The 19919-nt window shown below is 45.1% G+C and overlaps 1 pseudogene; it reads right to left on the reverse strand.

The window, feature by feature from the left end:
• Positions 1-18594, reverse strand: part of LOC121042573 (splicing factor, proline- and glutamine-rich-like) — a 40682-nt pseudogene extending 22088 nt beyond the window's left edge.
• Positions 18595-19919: the final 1325 nt, after the last annotated feature.

Consider the following 19919-nt stretch of genomic DNA (forward strand, 5'->3'; position numbering starts at 1 on the left):
GTCTTCTTCCATTCTTTAGGCTGTTTTTAGTTTTGTTGATTGTTTCCTTTACTGTGTAGGCCTTTTGATTTTGATGAGAATATTACCCCACCATCAAAAAGCATGGAGTCTTGCCATTTGCAACTATGTGGTTGGAACTAGAATGTATTATGTGAAGCAAAATGAGTCCATTTGGAAATGACAAATATCATAGAATTTCACTGCCATGTGGAGTTTAACATATGAGATGGTGGGGAAGAGAAGAAAAGGGGGTGTTTAACAACAGAGAAGAAACTGAGGGTTGATGGAGGGAGGTGGGTGAGGGATGGGCTAGATGAATGATGGGTATTGTGATGAGCACTGGGTGTTATATGTAAGTGATGAATCACTGAATTCTACTGTCTGATGATAAGGTTTCCCTTTCAGGGCCCTTAGTATCAAAGCAGAGATGACACATGCCTACATGAATTATTTGTGCAAATCTCTAATCATTGTCTTTGGTTTCTAGAAGCAGACCCACCAGAATCAAAGGTGATGGTAGCTAAAATCATGGCAACAATCACCCTCCAGTAAAGGAGTTGAGGCTGCTTTCACTAGTGAAGAATGAGTGCCCTTATCTCTAATGCACAACAAGGGGTCTAGTTTCAGGAGTTTGGTGAAATATTTTTGCTGGTTTGGTGGATGAGAAATTGCACCAAATTCATTGTCCTATTTTCACTTTTCTGATGAGTGAGGCTGGACATTCATCACTTACAGCCATTTCCAGAATGTAGCCACTGTTCTCTGTTCTGGTAAGCCTGAACACACTCTCCTGGACATTCCCAGGGTACACAGACAGTGATACATGTCCAGCCAGGAAATTTCACTCCTTGTAAAACTACTCAGCTGTTAGTGACTCACTTCTAATCATTGGAACATAGTCAGAGTAATAGGAGGTCAGTTTCAAAATTTCATGACACAAATTCTGTCCTTTTCTTCTTATTTGCTTTGTCCTGTGTTTGTTCTATCTCTCTGTGTGTCTCTCTATTCCTCTCTCATGCTCTCTTGGTCTTTTATCCTTCCCTTGTCTCTCTGCTCTCTGTCCTCATTTTCTCCCTCTGTTTCTCCTCTACCTCTGGAAATGGGGAATCAAGCACTTGATTCCATGCTTCTGTAAAATGACAGAGAGAGAGAGATAGAGAGAGAGAGAGGGAGGGAGCTGGGTGGGGGGGTGACACAGATGATGAGTTAAGAGGGAAGTAAGAGGCTCTTTGTAATTAAAATTCAGACATCCTATCACTTTGGCCGTATTCTCTCAGTCAGAAGCCAGTTTCTAAATACTTAGTGGTTACCCAAGGATGTGTATATCAGAGGTGGGGATCACTGAAAGCCATTGTGGAGGTGGCCCACCTCATAAGATGAGATGATGTACATGGGTCTCATTCTATTATGAGACAATTGAACGGTTTTATCCCATGGATGACAATATTTGAATTTCCATTAATTACAAAGCCTTCATGGGTCTGACCTAAAAATGAGGGAATGACCTAATGACGTAAAATGACCTAATGACCTAAAAATGATGGAAGTGACTATTCCAGTATCATACTGCTGGAACCCAGGTCTGTTTTGAGTCATATTCCAATTCCTTCTTGTAATTCTTCAATCACTAAATTTTGCCTTCGACACATATGACACCATCCCACAGGTGGAGTAGATAGTATCTCAGATACACCTGATGAGGTCCCTAGAAAGTAGGTTCTAGACTCATCCTCATCCCCTTTGTTCAGGTTTGGAGACTGGGGAGGACCTGAGAGACACAGTGATTTTCTCAGGAGAAAGAACTAGTAAGACAAAGAAGGTCCAAATTTAGCTCTGTCTTCTCAGTGCTAGAATCTTCATTACATCTTCAGGGAACTGTAAAGAGGGATGTTTTGACTAATTTTTTATGGCTAAGGAGTTGGCATGGGGGATGAGAAGTGGCAATAAACACCCATAGGGGGATTTGGGTAAGTCTGATTCAAAGAAGGTACCCTGGTAAGAGAATTTTCAAAAAGTGATCTCACATCTTTGGTCCTAGACCTCAACAGAACTTAGAACTGTGATAACCAATCACCCACATTCCAGACACAGCCCCCTATTCATCTCACTTGAGTGGAGACACTTGAGTGGAGGATAGTTAGATGTTCCAATATTGTCTCCCTGGTTTCAGATCTGGGCTCGGAAAGCTCAGAATGAGAATTGTCTTTGTTACTGTAGATATTGGTTCAGCCATGAGTCCCAACGTATCTGGTCATTTTGGAGAAGACACCGAAAGGTAACAGAAGAGACCATGGAAGGCCAATTCAGGCCAGGACAAAATCGTGGTTCTACCTGAGCAGCTCCACACTTCTTGTCCCTCATCACATGTGTGTGTTGGGGAGCGACAAGACAAGGAATTAGGGTTGGGTCCTTCCTGGGAAGAAGCTGGTTGTTAGATGTTGGAAGCCTGGTGGGTCTTTCTTGTTCATGCCTTAGATCATGGCTGATTCATGAGGTGAGTTCCTCTACCCATATGTTAGTCCTGAGACCTACAAGTTTTATCTTGTTTCCTCCCTGACTAGAGTTCTTTGCAGATTCCCTACTATGCCCCAATTTTGGAACAGATTTTCTCTTGAAAGTATCTCCCAGTGGCAGTGTCCAGACATGCCCCTTATTTCTTCTGGCCAAGCTACCAGGCACAGTCTTTGCAGAACTCAGAGAGATCATCGAGGATCTGGCTGATGGATTCAACATCTCCACCCTCCCAGACAAGGGGCAGGTACATCAAGCCACCATTACTGTCCAATACTGACCTGAGGTGAGAACAAGAGTAGAGGGACCTCCATAACTAGGACCCTGGGATGACTGGGGTGGGACCAGACCCAGAATCAAATCTGGGCACTCCCCTGGGGCCCTCCCAGGGCTTTCTGACATGAGCACTCCACAGGCCTATTCCCAAATCAATCTGAACTTCCCCATGTAAACCACCAGCCACATGGTAGAGTAGAAATGCACTCTTCACATACATGTTAGAATAGTTAAAAAATGTATATTGTTTTTGCATTTTATTATTGCTTTGATTGTTTTAACTACCTGTCCAGATATGCAGTGTATCAATCAGCTCAAATGTCCTTGCAGACTTTTTCCAAGTCTTATAAATTACCACTCTTGGTATGGTGGTTTCTACAAGATAGGGTAGGGGTGGATTAATGTGGTATGTATATTTCTTTGCAATTTATGTGACAGAACATGTAAAATCATTATAGGCCCACCAGGTCAGAAACTTTGGCCTTATGCATCTTCATAATATCTCATAATAATAAAGAAAATAATTTGTCACTGATTTAGATTTTCCATGTTCTTGGACCTTGAAAAGTGTCGATTTTATTGCCACTTTAGCAATTCTACAGGTTACATCTTCAGCGTCCTAATAGTCTGTATTGATTTGCTAGGTGTGCCATAATATACAACCGCAGTATGGGTGAAAGTCCTCTAACGCCTACTGGCCTGGCAATGGGCTCTGTCTCTACAGATCTCCACTCAGGAAGTTGTTTAGGAGCTGGGAAATGGGTTCAACTACTCCATCTCCCTAGACAAGGGACAGATGCATCAGGCCAGCAACAAAGGCCAAAATTGGTCTTTTTTAAGTATAAGCACAGAGGAGGTCACCACAGCCAGGACCCCAGGATAACTGGGGTGGGCCCAGATCCTTGACTCAAATCTGGCAACTCCTGAGGCCTTTCCAGGAATATGATTATTCCATATCCTTCCCATCCCTGTCAGGAGCTGACCAAGCCTCAGATTATTTATTGGGAATGTCATGCAGCCTATTCTTTAGATGCTTCTCAGTTCTGGTGTGCATAATCTTGAGAAACCACAGGAAATCCCTAATCCTCCTTCAATATTGTTGAAGACTCACTGGGATAATTCTCTTACAACAGGATATTAACACATAGAGGTTTTACTGTTTTCGCCTAACAAAATGCCTTGAAGATATCAATTATTTATCATTCCCCTCAAATCAAGATGTACTTTTAAAGCTTAGAACAGTTTATGGTGTGGGCACTCAGGTCCCGCGTCTTGCACAAGTCCATGAGGTGATGGGAGTTTCTGGTCTGAGCTCCAGTCCTTGATCTTCCTGGTGTCTCATGGTGGTGCTGCTGATTATATTTTCCTCTTGTCCACCAGTGTGAAAAAGAGTCCACATTGTGCCTGGATGAGGCCTGCACAATGTAAACACTCATGGAAGGCATGTCTCTGGTACCAGCACGCCCAAGTAGAAACATCACTTACATCACCACATTCCTCAACCCCTATGAGGTCTTCACCAGCTTCCAAAAGATCCTGAACCATCTATTTAGTAGGTGAGTGCCTGCCCCCCCCCCCATAGAATCATGTGTCTGTGGAATGTCAATGTATTTCTCTGAACTTCACTTTGCTCTCCTGAAAAGTAGGTTGGTAAAAGAATAAATATCATTGTAGGACATCATGGGATAAACTCATGGCAGGTGATTACCTAGTACCCTACGCTGCACAAAGGGCTGCTAGACATGCTGGGTATCTTCATGTCTGTTATTTCTCTGTCCCCAGTGAAGGAGCTCACTGCCTTGTCCCTCCCTGGCCTGTGGCCTCTGTAAGTTTGGAAAGGAACATGGAAAACAAACTGGTTTCCCAATTGCAAAGAAGTTTTGAGATTCTAACTATTCCTGGTATTTGCCTTTGGTGTAGCCAGATTGGACCTCTCTGGGGGCAGGCAGAGGAGCCCCAGTCACACTCATATATCTGGGAAGGTTCTGGTTGGGCTCCATCCATTAAATAGTATATATTAAACACCTACTAAATGCAGGCATTTTTGTAGACACTAAGATAACTCAATGAAGCAGACTCAATCCTTGGACCTCAATTCTATTCTGAGAATCAGAGTGTCATACTAGATATTATAATCAGTCATGTTCTCAGTACATTAGCTGTTGACTCTCTCCTGACCTTCTGTAGACACAGATGCGTCTTCCCATATTCAGACTTTGATGAAGGAACACAAGAACAACTAAAACTGTGAATAGTCTTTGGGCTTAGAAAGAGGATCTACTGTCTGCACACAACAAAATGGGATTGTAAGGGAGCCCCTGGGGAGGGACTGGTAGTACCCTGATCTCACACATGTTTGATTCCCATGGAGGGCTGGCATCTCAGGGCTTCCACTGCATGAGAAAATGAGTTAGGGAACTCTGTATGGGGCCTCAAGCCCCCTGGGATCAGAGGGGAGGCTGGGCTGAATCAGCCCATGAAGGACTCATTGTTTCCACAGTTCCATCTTACACTCCCTGCCTGTCCATACCTACCTCTCTTGACCATTACAGCTGGGGTCCAGAATAGTAGATTTGGTGAACAGCCTGCCCACAAATATGTCATAAACCTCAGTCTGATGCTCATGTGCATAGGAGTATGCTCAGACTCTTTGGGAGACAAGTGTCAGTGGGAAGATGAGGTGCACACAGGATCTCTTTTAGATTTGCTTTTTGACCATGACTTCCATTGCTAAAAAGAGCCACAGAGTGGTTGGGAGTCTGACCTCAGCCCCAAAGAAGCAGGTTGTGGAAGCATGGTGTTGAGCAAAAGGCTAGGCCTCTGACTCTGTTCCACACATGCTTCCTCCAGTGGCCTTTTTCCCATCTCAGGCACCTGGCCAGATAAATACTTACAGATGACTGGCAGACCCTGCTATGGTTAAACTTAAAGATGGCATACATATAGGCCAATTTGGCTTAGACCTGAAGTGCCATGACCCACTTTTCATGGTCCATTTGGAATATCTAGTGCCTTTTGAGGCAGAGCAAGAGGGTAAGAGGGACTTCAGTCTGGGAAAAAATTCTATGGTAGGGTTCATGTGCTAGGTACTCCCTTAAAGACAGTGGGATCCTTCCTGTTTTGGGAAAGACACATGGAAAGTCTATTATATTGTTGAACTTTTCTCTTTATCCTCTCCACTGCCAACTCTAGTTCCCCAGCCTGCTGCAAAGTCAGAACAAGAGCCAACCCTGGATTTAGAGATTGTTCCAGATTTATTTTTACTACCACATTTAGTGATGGAGCCACCATCAACACCATCAACAGCTCTAGTGCTGGAGCAAGAGCAAACATCAGCTCTAGGTGCCAAGTCCTGAACTGGAGTCAGCTGGACCTTCAGCTATATTCAGAATTTCATCTCCACCTATGAAAATAAATACAGAGCCACCTCCAGCTTCAGAGGCCTCCTGCTCCTGGCATGTAACAAGTAAGAACAGTCCAGTTGAGGAAAAGTCTGACCTCATGGTCTTCCCTCCCCAGCTGGTGGCCAAGCAATTAACAGTAATAGATGTGGTGAGAAGCTGGGTTCTTTTTGTCAAGGAAGGACTTCCCTCTGTCATCAGCTGCCTCAGACCTGCCTTTTCCTGATCTGGACTCATTATCTGGGTCCAAGTCCCAGCTCCACCGCTTGCCATTTGTCTGATTTGTGTAACTTTTTAAACGTCTGAGCCTTTACTGTCCACCTTGGTCAGTAGAGAGGGACACTAATAGCACCTTGCTGCAAAAATTGGCTGTGCAGATTAAATGTGGTAGAACAGATAGAAAGTTGGGTAAGGCCTAGCCCAATTGGTGAGGAAGGAACACTCCCTGTGTGCATCCAGGTCCATGGGTTGCCACCCACATGCCCAGGAAACTCAGCAGCCTCAGCACTTATTAGGCACCTGGTGTGTACTAAATTACAAGCAAGACAAAGAAGGCCATGGTTGTAGCTGTCACAGAAGGATGTGCATCTCAATAGAAAGAGCAGAGGGTGATCAGGATGGCTGGAAGATGTCCCCTTGGGAAGAACAAACTTGAGCTACTTTCTGGAATCTCAGAGTTAGTGAGGAGGGGCTGGATGCAAAAGAACCCTTTTTCACCATCAGTACTGGGTCATGAGTCATTCCATGCTGTATGCCCTCAGCGAGCAGAGAACAAAACCTAGGAACTCCCAATAGGTCTGAGCTCCAGGTTTGACCAGTGAATACTTCCTGGGACTGCGGGCACTGATCTAGGATGTGGCAGTGCCCAATGACACTCTCCTTGCTCCCCAAGAGCTGTTCAAGAAGGTGGTGCCCAGTCATTGCCTGGGCTCCACTTGGTCTGAGAGGGATAAACCTGGCAATGAGCATCTGGCAACCATGGTCTGTGACACCATCACCCATTCAAAAGTGTGACCAACTGTGTCATCACCACCTGCCTCAGGGACCCACGCTTGACTGCCCAGGACAGGGCCAGGGTAGTAGAGCATTGGATCCAGGTGGCCCAGGTATGCTGGGGGAGTTCCAGTGGAGTCCTACTCTGGAATCTTGGGAATTGCCTCTTCACTTTTTCATTGCCATGGTCTGAGCCCCTCCACAGTCCCTAGGCCTTTCCTGCCAGAAGCACACCGGATTTGACTCCTATGTCCCAGTGGTGGACTTCCTACCTGGTTTCTTCCTTGAATGGAACAAAATCGTCCTCCCTATGAGTGTTACTCTTTTGGCCCTAAATATGCATTTCCAGGACTACCCAAGCATCTGTCTCATCCAGGAGGGGAGATTTAAACTGAGGCGACTAAAGCTAGAGGAAATAGGGCTCCAGCTCCCCACCTCACAGCATATCCTCTTTCCTCTCCAGGAGTGCCAAATTCTGAGGAACTACTCATTGCATGCCATCCTCTCTGCTCTGCAGAGCACCTTGATTTGCAGTCCGAAGAACACATGGGGGAAGGTTTCCAGGTATCTACCTCTCTCCACAAGAGGACCAGGATGGATTAGGGACCTCCTATTTCTACCATTGTTCCCTCAGTCAGCTGGGAACTCCTGGGAGGCAGCAAACCCTGGGGGCAGAGACTGGGCTGATATGTGGGGTCTTTAGACTCTCTGGGTCCTCAGTCCACCAGTTCTGCTTCAGGAATCAGTTCTCTTACAGGTCAGATACTGGGTTGATTTAAGTTGGAGATTTTCCAGTGTTTGTAGCAGCAGAACTATAAGCCCATTAAAACCAAAAACTAGGCAACACAGAGAAGCTCAATAGAAATGGAAATTGAGGCCCCAGGTGACCACCATGAAAGCTCCCCTCCCCAACCACACACACCTTAGTGCTCAGAGGAACCTAGTGAAAACACTCATTCAGCTGAAGCTTTTGGTTCTTAAATAAAAGGGATTGGCACTCATATCCTCCATGCTATTCCTAAATTTTTCTTTTTTCTCCTCTCAGGGAGAGCTACGAAAAATTTAAGGAGCTGTGTAGTCAAGACAAGTCACTGAGCAGGGAAACGATGACCAAGGTAGAGTGGAAGTTGGGAGTCTGGAAACAGAGGGAGGACTGAGAGGGAAAGGGGAATGGGTGCGATGTGGTTTCGTTAGTTTCTCATTTAATGTTTGTTTTTGTTGTTGTTTAATTATAGATTTTTTACAGGAGGAGGGACCTGTGTGGTCTATGGACAAATGGGGGACAGTTTGAGGTTCGGGAGTCCCTGGTCATAGGATATAATGGTGTTGGCAGGACTGTCTAGCTGGCAACATTAGCTAGTCTCTTGCTTCCATGAGGTCTATCCTGCTGGCACTATTCTTCCTCTAGGCTCTTGAGTGGATGAGACAGCTAGGGATTCCTTTCTTTCCTAAACCAGCCCAGTCTGCTCTCAGGAAGGCTGGACTCTGCTTTTTCTTCTGTTTGCACATCTCCAAGGAGAGGGCGTCTCTAAGGGGATTCCCATGGATCCGGTGGAAAAAAAGCCTTTCCAGGCTTGTGTTCAAATGGCTGGACAGAGACAGATATGTATGCATTCTCTGACTCCACACTAAACCCCTACAGCAATCACTGCTATTCAATCATAGGATTCTCACCTAAGTGCTTAGTTGACACTGACATATGCCTCAGTGGCTAATGAGAAATGTCTGGGGAAATGATGGATTCACAGTGGATCCTTCCTGAATGGGTATGAGAAGTTTCATGTAAATAAGGTAGTAAAGTGTCTTGTCATCCTCTTCTCTGTCAATTAGAGGTTAGCACTTTAAGGGTTTCCTTCCTGAGTGAATGAAGACTGCTCAGCCGAGGAATGTCCTGAGGACTTGTTGCTTGGAGAGGATCAAACTTTGGCTTTGATCTGGGTACAGAGACTCCAAATGGGATAAGGCAGGCAGCTACTGCTTAATCAGACTTTCAAGACACCCTATTCTTCTCCATCAATGGCTTGGCCCAGTCAGGGGCCTGGACATACTTCAAAAGCCCAGAAGAAAGGATTTCTGGTCAGTGGTGGTCTTAGACTGGGGAAGAGCAGCTGAGACAGGGTCTCTGACTAAAAGGAGAGAGTGGCCTTTCATCTGTGAACCCCTGAAAAATTTATTTCCCCTATTTAGACTTCTGTTTCCTCATTTGGGAAATGGAGGGATGCCAATTCTGTGGTGCAGGCCTCACCAAGTGGTGATGAGGTTCAAGGGAGGAAAGGAATGTATGGATCTTTCTGTCCTGCTCCATCTGATGTGTAAGAGCAAGACCAGTGATGATAAAAAATATGGCATTGGGTCCTCAGTAGGCCTTGTGAGGTAGGTGGAATTCTCACACTTTTCAGATGAAGAAGCAGGTTCAGGGAGGCCCATCCACAGGCCCTACTTCACACACAGAATGAGTGTTCTGGGATTGATCTAGAATCAGGGCACACTGGGATGTTAAAGTAGCATTGGCACCGGATGACTCAGGTCACATGTCAAGTGGCCAAATACAGCAGTACTGAGGAGAATTTGGGTGAGGGGGAAGTGTGGCCTCACTAACCTTGTCCTCAACCCTGGCAGGAGGCACCCTCCAGGCTTGTCACCCAAGAGATAAACACCCAGAAAGCCCAAGAGAGGAATCAGCAGCAGGAAGTAAGTGTGCTCATGGAGCATGGGGCAGGGGCTTCAGGGTGAGAGGAGGGGCTCCCCCTCCCAGCAGGAGGACTGCAAATCAAGAGAGGAGCAGCTTCTCACTTTAGTTCTGACTCCTTTTGTCACAGTGCCTGAAATCCTCTTTTAGAAGTAACCGGAAGATGGTCTGTAAAGCTGGGTGCAGGATGGATTTGGGGGTAAGGAGGGACCTAGGACCACATATCCTGTGACTAGGAGTCTGGTGTTATTGGAGGGTGAGGGAAAGGGAGTTGGGGGGAAGCTGCTAAGGGACATAGTCTGGTCCATGTGGGAACCCTGGGGTAGGTGAAGAGGCTGAGGGTAAGGATTTTTCTTTGGAAGTTTGTGGGGTTTCCTGAGGGCAGGGGCTCATCCCACCCTTACCACAATGGCACAGGGTGTTGTCCCCTTCCTTCGAATATCCCTCATCAGCCTGGTGATGCTGCCCCTGACAATGGAGGATTATCTGGAGGTGGGTGAGCCTGGGGACTAAGCAGGGAACCATTAAGCTCAGAATTTGGCAAAGCTCCTCTCCTGAGAGCCTCACAGCCACTCCTGTGAGCTGGTAAATCATGCCCATCTTAAGTGATGTGAAGGGAGACTCTGCATAAGACATTGGTTTGGGTTCCCCAGGCTGATAAATCAGCAGACCTGCCTGACTGCAAAGTGCACAAGCTTTTGACAGAGCTGGGGTCAGTCTCTTCCTCATATGAGGCACCTTGGGGGAGACTGAAATCTGGCCCATCCATGTCAGAAAGCACCTAAGTGAATGAGCAGTCTTTTCTTGCCTGAGGCCTCAGCCTCTTTGTATACCATCAGAAAGGGCTGGGTTATAAGGTCCCTGAGCCTCTGTCCCCATGTCCCCCCTTCTTTGGACCCAGCACCTGGCCTAAGTCCTTGTTCTGTTTTCTGTGTGTGCCTGGCCCCATTGTGGGACCTGGTGGTAGTGCAACATGAGAAGTATTTGGCATAGGAGGCTCAGAATGGCTACTGGGCTCTTTCTGATGGGTTTTGATTGTCTGCTTTCCAGGGAGGAAAGATCAACCTCAAGAAAAGGAATGAGGTGAACAGCTGTGATACTTCCTGTGGGAGAGTTTGGGGAGTGGAAATCAGAGACATGGCCCCACCCCAAACAGATTACTCCCTGACTCCATCCCATATTTTATGTGTATTCAGAAGAGACCCATCCAACTGAAATTTGGGGTTAAGGGGGAAGGGGTGGGATCAAGGCAAACTTCCTTGAGGAGGCGCTATTTACACCTATCTCTGAGAATAGATATGGCCTGGATGGAATTGAGGAAATGAGGGTTCCCATGTATGCAAAGACCCAGGACCTATCCACTGTCCCATTCTTCACACCCCACAAGACTTTATAGCATCCCCCATGAGGTCCTGTCTGTATCCTGTCTTTCTCTCTTCTGGCTCCAGGAATACAAAGCAATGAGGGAGATCCTGCTGCTTCAGATGGCTGCAAATAATTACAACCTCAACCCTAAGGAGGAATTTGGGGCCTGGTTCCAAGACACAGAGAGACTCAGTGAGAATGAGAGGTGAGATGAGCTCAAGCAGGAGATGGTGGAGAGCAGCTTGGACTCTCCCTGGTGGCCAGTCCAGACAATCTGTGTCCATAGCTCCCTGGGTCAGCCCTAGACCTTGGTGCATTGTGACCTTTGGAGTACCTGGACTTTAGCTGCTGGTCAGACACTGGAAAGGACTCCTTAAGTGTGATTCCTGATAGGCTCATAGGTGTTACTCTGTCTTATAGTCAGGATGTCTTATAGCTACATCCTGTCCTGTCAGCTGGAGCCCTGATCTTAGTGAGACAGCAGATCTGTCAAGGCCGAGAAGAAATGGCCATCATCAAGTTCAGGTGTGAGTGAGTGTCCAAGCTGGCAGTGTAACCTCTTCCTCGGCTGTGGAGACACAGCTGAGATGCTTGGGGGCACCAGTACCCCTGCTCTGAGGTGAAGGAGAACACTGGGAGCTTCTTCTTGGGGTCTCTTGAAGGCCAGGGGAAGAAGAAATGATCCCATCCATCTCCCTGACTTCAGTTCTCTGAGGCCTATTTACCTATTTGAAGGGGTGATATTTAGTAAGTGCTAGTTTAGTTTAAATATTACATTAGGGGTGCCTGGGTGGCGCAGTCGGTTAAGCGTCCGACTTCAGCCAGGTCACGATCTCGCGGTCCGGGAGTTCGAGCCCCGCGTCAGGCTCTGGGCTGATGGCTCAGAGCCTGGAGCCTGTTTCCGATTCTGTGTCTCCCTCTCTCTCTGCCCCTCCCCCGTTCATGCTCTGTCTCTCTCTGTCCCAAAAATAAATAAACATTGAAAAAAAATTGTTAAAAAAATCACCTTTAAAAAAAAATATTACATTAAAGTCATGTTTCTTTTACAGCCTAGGAGTTATTTGGTTCTTTTACTTCCTATGCTAATTTAAATGATGACGAGATGCTCACATTTCCTCTTGAATAAAGAAATCTTGGAGTTACAAGCTTATTGTATGTGAGAGAAAGGAGAATGTCCATGCCACACTCTTCCTAGTGAAGGGGCCCCAAATTCCCCTTCCTCACAGGATATGTTCACTTCAGTGTGGCTCTCTTGTAAGAAGCAGAAGAGTCCTCAAATCTACTAGGATGTAGAAGTTGAAGCTAATTTCACAGACATAGCAACCATCACTGAAATTGGGAGTCTAACACTTGCCAGGACCACTTCCTGCCCCAGGACAGTGGTTTTCACACTTTGGAGGAAAGGAAACATTTTTTAGCTTCTCTTGTTGAGGTTTATTGCAATAAAGTATTAAAAACTTTAAGTTCACGGGGCGCCTGGGTGGCGCAGTCAGTTAAGCGTCCGACTTCAGCCAGGTCACGATCTCGCGGTCAGTGAGTTCGAGCCCCGCGTCAGGCTCTGGGCTGATGGCTCAGAGCCTGGAGCCTGTTTCCGATTCTGTGTCTCCCTCTCTCTCTGCCCCTCCCCCGTTCATGCTCTGTCTCTCTCTGTCCCAAAAATAAATAAACGTTGAAAAAAAAATTAAAAAAAAAAAACCTTTAAGTTCTCTAGTTCAATGTCTGAAATTGCATCAGCACTAAGTAGGGAAAAAACGTAAAGAGATCAAACTGTGCATGTGTAAAGCATGAAGAGAAAAGATAATTTGTGAATGGCCTAAGTGCAGTAAGAACTTTCTATCCTGTATCCCTATAGGGGTTCCATGATCACCCTCTACCTAAGATCTTCATCCATGTACTTTAAATTCCTTTTTCTGCTTGTCTTATATCCAGGGGAAAGAGTGTGATGCATGTTTTAAAGCTCTAGCTGGGCCTCCTTCCATAAACAATCATGAATAAGATTTTCAGCATTCCTACACTTCCTTATACAATTCTTTTTAAGGCAAAAATTCCCTGCATCACTCCCACTCCTTGGCTGGGACTTGGATCTGTGGTGGTTTCTTATTTGCCAAGATCAAGGTCCATATAAATGGCCAGTGAGAACCCCCACATTCTCCTTTGCTGGCCAAGACGACTTCTGGGTCCATGTGGTTCTGAAGTCCATGGTCTCAGACAGTCACAAGTGTGCACAAACAGTTTTATTGTTACTGATTTGTAGCTAGGGTAGCTAGGCCCAAGCCCATGAATGGCTGTATTCTTTGCCATTGTTGAATGCTTTGGTTAGTTCGTGGGCGGGATGGGGGGAGGGTGGGAACCTTTCTTCTTGGAAAGAAGAGGCATGAGAGGGGCGGATGTAGGGAATTCTATCATGGGAATGCCACCAGGCTGATTTGTGGACATGCATGGACACAGAATTACCAATTTAAATATTGACTTGCTTACAATCTGAGGGAAAAACAGATGCTGTTCTGAGCTTACAAGAAAGTCCCAAGGAGTTTTAACACTCAGAATTTTGAAAGGATGAATTTAAAATATAACTCATAAGGTTCTTTATTTAAGAAGCATAGATCCCAGGGGCACCTGGGTGGCTCCGTTGGTTAAGTGTCTGATTTCAGCTCAGGTCATGATCTTGCGGTTCAAGCCCCGCATCTGGCTCTGTGCTGATAGCTTGGAGTCTGGAGCCTGCTTCAGATTCTGTGTCTTCCTCTCTCTATGCCCCTTCCCCACTCCCACTCTGTCTTTGTCTCTCTCAAAAGTAAAAAAAAAAAAAAAAAAGTTAAAAAAAAGAAGCATCGATCCTGTTCTCTCTTAATCATTTTTTGGTTATCCAAGATGTGTCATTTTAAATATCTTACCATTATTACATTTTCAGATATATTTCACATACTATGAGTGCAGATTACTTTCTTGTGCATAAAAACATAATAGAAAGGGTCATGAGCATAATATTCCACCTTATTCATTAGTTTTTCAGAGGAATTGCTAAATGAGAAAAAAAAAAACAGTTTTATTCCTTCCTTGACAAGCTCCAAAGTATACCAACTGTGTTCCACTGTGTAGATAACTACTGAGTTTTTGGAAGTATCTCTAGACCACAATTTCAAAATTAGGACAAGCCGAAGATTTTCCACTTTCTTCTGCTTCAGTTATTTGTGATTATGATCAAGTCTACATATTGTGTTCATCAAGGAAGACCTTGCTCCCAAGGAGAGCTGCAATTCTTTGTGTCTAATAGGTTAAAAATCCAGTGGAGAATCTGATGGTGGAAATGGCTGGCTCTTTGCAGAGAGCTGAAATTATTACTGCCATTATGTCATGGCACAGAGGCAATTTTTTTGAGATGACTCAAAAGCCTGATGACTCGCTTTCTCTCCAGGTCGTGGCTTCAAGCAATGAGGCATGTTCCAGGCAAGAGTGTGGCTAGAGCATGACTAGAGCATGGCTAGAGCAATGCATCACTCATGGTGCAATCAGCAAAAAAGACTGGGACATTGAGCTTTTAAATGATTTAGCATCCCCACTGGGAGGAGGTACACATTGCCTTGTGATCCCAGAACATCCTGCACTGCCCTGGACAGCAGAAAGAGCATGCGTGGCCGTCCCAAAGTGGGTCCTCAGCATCCTGCACTGCACCCAATAGGCAGCAGGGGGAGCGAGAAGTCACCCTTCCTGAGTATCTTGCAACACGTGAGTGTGTTCCTTTAGAGTACATCAGCATGTCCTTGGTGAGATAATTTCCTTAGGAACTTCCAACAAGGTTCATGGCTTCAGGACTGGATAGGTGGTGTCAGTGTGAGGAAAACACTCCCTTTTGGTGCCACAAGGGTTCAGCAAGGGGCTGTGCTGCAGCTTGTCCCAGAGGCACAGAGCCTTGTTTTTTGTTTTGTTTTGTTTTGTTTTGTTTTGTTTTGTTTCGTTTTGTTTTTGGACCATTCCCATGTGGATATGTGGATTATTCTCTGCTTTAACACTACTTACTTTACAGCAGGACCTGTTCTTTAAAGGACTTGGTGGGTCAAAATAACGCTCTGGGGTTGTTTACAGACTCAGGGTTGTTTCATGGGAAGAAATCCCTGCACAGTTCAGAGAGAGATAAACACATGGATGATGATGAAAAGAATATACAGGATATAAGGACCTTCCAGTCCAATGAGCTGGGGGACATGGGATGTACCTGTTAGAGACATACGGAATCCACAGGCCTAAGGGTAAAAGTGTAAACTTATACACCTACTTTTATTAATTTTTAATGGTTAATTTTTCCTATAACGTGAAGGTATATTGAAAAAGTAAGTAGTAGGTGTATTAAAACACAACAAAAAAAGACATCGCTTTATGATACAATATTTCAAGTATGTCAAAATCAGAATTTATTATTATTTTACTTTCTTGGCTTTAAATGAAGACAAATTATCTGTATTTAAAATACACTTCTTGTTTTCGAAAGAGACTATTTTGTGTGTTTGACATTTTCTCATAATATAGTGACAATCTTAGATATTTTTACTATCAACTCATTAAGTATCTTTGCAGGACTTCATGTGACTAGTATTGTTAAGTGTAGTATTATTTAAAAACAACAATAAATCCAGACCATTACCAAATGTATAAGAATATAATAATAAAATAATGGATCAGTTTTAGAAGATCAAAACACAATGATGATTTAAAAAATACTAACAACTGCTTTCAGTTTAAAACTATTATCATGATATCATATGATTTCACTCACAGGGAATTTGAGAAACACAACAGATGAACATGGGGAGGAAAGGAAAAATAAGATAAAATCAGAGAGGCAAACCATAAAAGACTCAAATGCAGAGAGGAAACTGAGGTTTGCTGGAGGGGTTTTGGGTTGGGGATGGGCTAAATGGGTGATGGGCACTAAGGAGGGCACTTGTTGGAATGGAGCACTGGGTGTTTTATGTAAGTGATGAACCATTAAATTCTACTCTTGAAACCATTATTACACTATCTGTTAACTAACTTGGATTTAAATTTAAAAAAAAAAAAAATAAATAAAATTTAAGAATTGAAAAAATAAAATAAAATGAAGAGATTATGTTAAGTATCTGTCAGCACAGTTTGTACTGTGTATTTAAGAGTTTGAGCATTTTTGAATGTCTCTTTCTCTCTTTGGTCATTTGTTTTGTTTCTGAAATTCTTTTTTTCTGATTTTAAAATGTCTTTATTAACAACAATTAGGTTGCTCATTCCTCTGCCCTCTTACTCACTGGTTTTCTGGACACAGTTCACCTGATCCCAGACTCTTCCTGAGTCTAACAAGTTGTGGCTTTCCTTCTTGGCTCATGTTGTGGGATATTGCCTTGAGATTAATAGCTTATCCACTTGAAGTGAATGAGTACTCCAATATCAGCCAACATCATTCTTACCATGTCGTTTCCCATCATGGAACCACTCATGGTTGCTGGTGGAACTCCAGGATTAGCTTCATAACCTATGCCACCACCACCACCTAGAGGTGGAAATTTCTGGACTCCTGAACCATAGGGATCTCCATGTTCTTTGCTCCTCCTCCACCCATTCTCATTTCTCTTTCTCTTGGATCCATGTAGCCCATCTGGCGATAACTTTCTTCTCTTTGGCATTTCATTTGTTCTTCCATTTCACATTGATGAATCATCATCTCTTCTTCCCTTCTACGTTGTTCTTCTTGCCTTAGCTGCATTTCTTTACGTTTCTACATTTCTTGATTGTGAAGTTCTACCATGCATCTTAATTCTTCCTGGCATCTCATCAGATTTTGACACAAAAGATTTGCCTGATGTTCATGATAAGCATCTTCCATTTCACTTTCCAATTTGTCCTTTGTATTTTTCATGTTTTTTTCAAGTCGCTACCTTTGTTGTTTCTCCATTTCATCCAGGGATTTCCATCACTGAGAATATTCATACTCAAATGTGCCATGCCGGGAAAAATGAGGAGGGGTTTCTCTCTCCTTTTGATACATTGGATTCTTCTGTGCAAGTTTTTCAGGAAGGCCTTCTTCATCATCTCATTGCTCAAGTGGTTCCACAATGACTGGATGAGGAGTTGTTGTTAGTAAGAAAACACCTTCACTGCATCTTTCAAATGCTTTCTTTGCTGCTGGTTTGAAAGCAAACTCAACAATGCCTTTCCCTGTAGACCTCCCACGATCATCCACAATTACAACAGCCCTTTCAATAGGACCAAACTGGCTAAAAGCTTCTTCCAACAGTTCATTGGAAACATAAGGTGAAAGGTTTCCAACAGAAAGGGTGGCAGCATGTATGGCAAAGTGAACCCGAAGCTGTCTACCTCTCATCAGTGTATCATCAAGTTCAGCTTTGGCAATTTCAGCCAGTGCTTTAGATTCAAGTTTAATAAATCCAGATCCTTTGCCTTTGTTAATAAAAACTTCTCCTAGTTCTCCATATTTAGCAAATAGTCTTTTGAATTCATCCTCTGTGATATCAGCAGGTAGATTCCCAACAAATAACCAACAACGTTGAGTGTAAGTTTTCTCTCCAGGCCTCCTCAAGAGAGACAAGTTGGCTTTAAACCCCTCCGAGTTGGAGATCTTCTCCTCGCTGCTGCCACCGCGCCCGCCGGGTGGGGGCCCCTGGTGGTGCTGCTGGTGGTAGGGTGGGTGGTGCTGCCGGCCTCCGGCCTCCGGCCTCCTCGGGGCTCCCTGCCACCTCGGTGTGGTGGCTTGGGGTGGCCGCCAGGAGTGCTTAGGCCCGGGCCGCTGCCGGGCTTTGGCTCGCCTGGCATTTTGCGCCTTTCCGGCCTCCGGGTCCTGGGCCCTGCTTAGGACCGGGGCCCAGGCCCCCTGCGGGTGGAGGCGGGGTGCACCCCCGGCCTGGGGTGGGGTGGTGGGGACGCCGCTGCTCTACAGCTCGGGCGGTGGCTCCCCAAGGGGCGCCGAGGTGACAGCGGGCAGCGGGTTCGGGGTGGGGCCTGGCCCCGTGGGGGCCCCAGAGGTCGGGGGAATGGCGGGCGGTGCCGAGCTGGAGGCCGGTGGAGCGCTGCCCACTCCGGGAGCTGGGCTGGGTCCCTGAGGAACGACGGGTTTGGACGAGTCATGTGGCGGTGGAGGCGGCTGCTGATGCGGCGGTTGTTGCGGCGGTGGCTGCTGCTGTTGCTGCTGCTGGTGGTGGGATTGAGGGATTGGGGGATTGGGGTCTTGGGGCCACCCTGGCCCGGGCTGGGCCCCATTGGTCCCTGGTTCTGATTGAGGCCCATGCCAGGTGGCGGGGAGCGGAAGTCGTGGAGGCTGCCCCGGCCGCCGCCTCCTCCGCGCCAGTGGAAGCCGCCCCCGCCACCGCCACAGCTCATGGCGAGACATGTCTGTTATCAAGAGGCGGTCGAGGCAGAAGCGGAGAGGACGCTCTGGGAACGTGGAGGCCACCTTGCTTTGCACAAAATGGCGGATGACACAGGCCTTTGTTTCTTAAATTCTACATATGAGTGAGGTCATGTGGTATTTGTCTTTCTCTGACTTATTTCGTTTAGCATTATACCCTATAGGGTGTAATGTTGCAAATGGCAAGACTTCATTCTTTTTTACAGCTGGGTAGTATTTCAGTGTGTGTGTGTGTATGTGTGTGTGTGTGTGTGTGTGTGTGCTGTGTGCCATATTGCCTTTGTCCATTCATCTCTCAGTGGGCCCTTGGGTTGATTTCATATCTAGAGATTATTAGATACGTAAATTGTAAATAATGCTTCAATGAAAATAGTGGTGTATGTATCCTTTTGAATTAGTGTTTTTGTTTTCTTTTTTTTTTTTAATTTTTTTTTCAACGTTTTTAATTTATTTTTGGGACAGACAGAGACAGAGCATGAACAGGGGAGGGGCAGAGAGAGAGGGAGACACAGAATCGGAAACAGGCTCCAGGCTCTGAGCCGTCAGCCCAGAGCCTGACGCGGGCTCGAACTCACAGACCGCGAGATCGTGACCTGGCTGAAGTCGGACGCTTAACCGACTGCGCCACCCAGGCGCCCCGTGTTTTTGTTTTCTTTGGGTTAGTTACCTGGTGGTGGAATTGCTGGATGTATGGTAATTCTGTTTTTGATTTTTTGAAGAACCTCCACGCTACGTTCTGCGGTATCTGCACCAGTTTGCTATCCCACCAAAAGGGCATGAATGTTTCTTATTCTCCGCATCCTCAACAGCAATTGTTATTGCTTCTATTTTTGTTTCAGCAATTCTGGGAAGTGTGGGATGGTGTCTTGTTGTGGTTTTGACTTGAATTTCCCTGATTATTGGTGGTATTAAACATTTTTCATGTGTCTGTTGGTCGTCTATGTCTTCTGTGGGATATTGTCCATTCAGGACCTCTGCCCATCTTTAATCTTTATACATTTTAGATATTAACCCCTTATCAAATAAAACATTTGCAATTGTTTAAAAAATAATAAAATAAAAAGATGAAAAAAATAAAACTATTGTCATAAAATATATCAAAACTTAAATTTTCAGATTATTAAAGAGTGAAGATAGTGACTGCATTTTAATTGCATATAGTAATTCATTGCAAATCAAATTTTCTCCTATTAAAAATCAAAATCTGAAGGCATTTAGTTTAATTTTGTGTATCTCCATGCAAAAGTAAAATTAGGTTACTATAGTCTAATTTTTTGTTATAAGCCTCTTTCCTGTA

The sequence above is a fragment of the Herpailurus yagouaroundi genome, unplaced genomic scaffold, assembly GCF_014898765.1.
Source record: "Herpailurus yagouaroundi ecotype Mexico unplaced genomic scaffold, PumYag 185, whole genome shotgun sequence".
In the NCBI taxonomy this organism is placed as follows: Eukaryota; Metazoa; Chordata; class Mammalia; order Carnivora; family Felidae; genus Herpailurus; species Herpailurus yagouaroundi.